This window comes from Pygocentrus nattereri, chromosome 1 (genome assembly GCF_015220715.1).
Source record: "Pygocentrus nattereri isolate fPygNat1 chromosome 1, fPygNat1.pri, whole genome shotgun sequence".
Lineage (NCBI taxonomy): Eukaryota > Metazoa > Chordata > Actinopteri > Characiformes > Serrasalmidae > Pygocentrus > Pygocentrus nattereri.
The window spans coordinates 22,449,015-22,450,633 of NC_051211.1; positions in this window are offsets into that span (position 1 = coordinate 22,449,015).

Genomic DNA, 1,619 nt, shown 5'->3' on the forward strand with positions numbered 1-1,619 from the left:
CTTGTGCAGTTATAAAACCAGAACCCGCCTGTACCCCCCTTAACTCCACCAACTTTCCACATAACCCAAAGTCTGAGTGCACTGTTGGCATGGCGACAGATGTGGTCAAAACTGCCTGCCTGCTTGCCTCCCGCCTCCCCTCCTAAAATAAACCATTTTTCTCCCTTTCTCCCCTCACTAAACAAAAAGTCGCACTGCAGCAGGGTATCACTTTCTGTGTTCAGTTTGTTCTCTCGCTCTCTCCACCACAGTAATGAAGGGTCACTGTAGGAGATTCTACAGTGGAATCGGTTTGCTGAACTAGGACGAATACACTTACAATTAGGCCATCTAGTTTCTTAACTTCAAGATGTTGTGGCAAAGAAGATGTTACTCACTGGATCAGGATCAGCTTTCCCTTTCATCTTATAACAGTGTTCCTCAGCCCTGGTCCTGGAGTACCCCCTGCGAATGTTGGTGTTTTCCCAACTAACACTACCTAACACACCACATTTAACACATCAGTTAACTCCTTAAATGGCCAGGACCTTAAAGCATGTCCAGACTTCTATTACACATATCTATAACTGACAAATAACTCAAAGTTGCAGAATAATGCATCTTCGGATGTAATAAGTCTGGGATTTTAAGGGGTTGATTAAAGGAGGTGTTTAGTAAAAAAAAAGTACATAAATAAAATACAAAAACAGTAATAGCAGCCACTTCGAAGCTGTACGTTTGGCCGTTTTTATGCATAACAATATGCCATGAAGTGTTAGAAACCACAAAAGAGATTATTTAGCTGATTATTATTATTTGAGCATGTTTTGATGCAAGTGTATAATGTTTACCCAGTTTGCATGATAATAGTCGATGAGGCACAAGCTTGCCTTACTCATTAGCTGCATTGGCCTCATAGCTCCAGTAATAATGCAACCTTCAAGTCGTGTCAGAAATGTGGACTTTATGAATTTTCACTCTCTTTACCACAGTGATAAAGATTCTACAGAGGCATGAATTTGCTGAACTAGGATGAATATGCTTATAAATATTCCATCTGGTTTCACTACTTAGACATGTTGAGAACCACTTGAACACAAATCACATTGTATTTATTACGGTAGTGTAAGCTAAAGGAGCACATTTCAGACACCAACTGATTTGTGCCTGATCAACTTAACTTGCATAGAGAATATTTATTTATTTATGTGGACTTAATTTTGCATGCCTAGTACTACTTGTTTTTATGTTGCACCTTCATGCCGAAGCAAATTCCTAGTCTGTGAATCCTGTTCATTGACAATGGCAATAAAACTTCTTCTGATTCTGATTCTGATTCTGAACTTTCCTAAGTAAAACTGGATCTGTTGAAGTAGGGGAAATAGTAAACACAGCAGGTCAGCAGGGCCTACACTATGTGACTTTTAACCCAGTTTTAACCCTGATTTACCCTGTCTACATGATTTTAACAGTCTGATGTATTGTCCAGGTCAGGAGCTCAGTTGGAAGCAATTGACAGACAGATAGTCCAGTAGTGTGAGTGTGGTCTTGTTTTGTTCAGGGTTTTCAGATATCATCAAACATTTTTAATTTTCATGACTCAGGTGTAAGATGGTCATTAACGTAAGTAATCAAGGGAT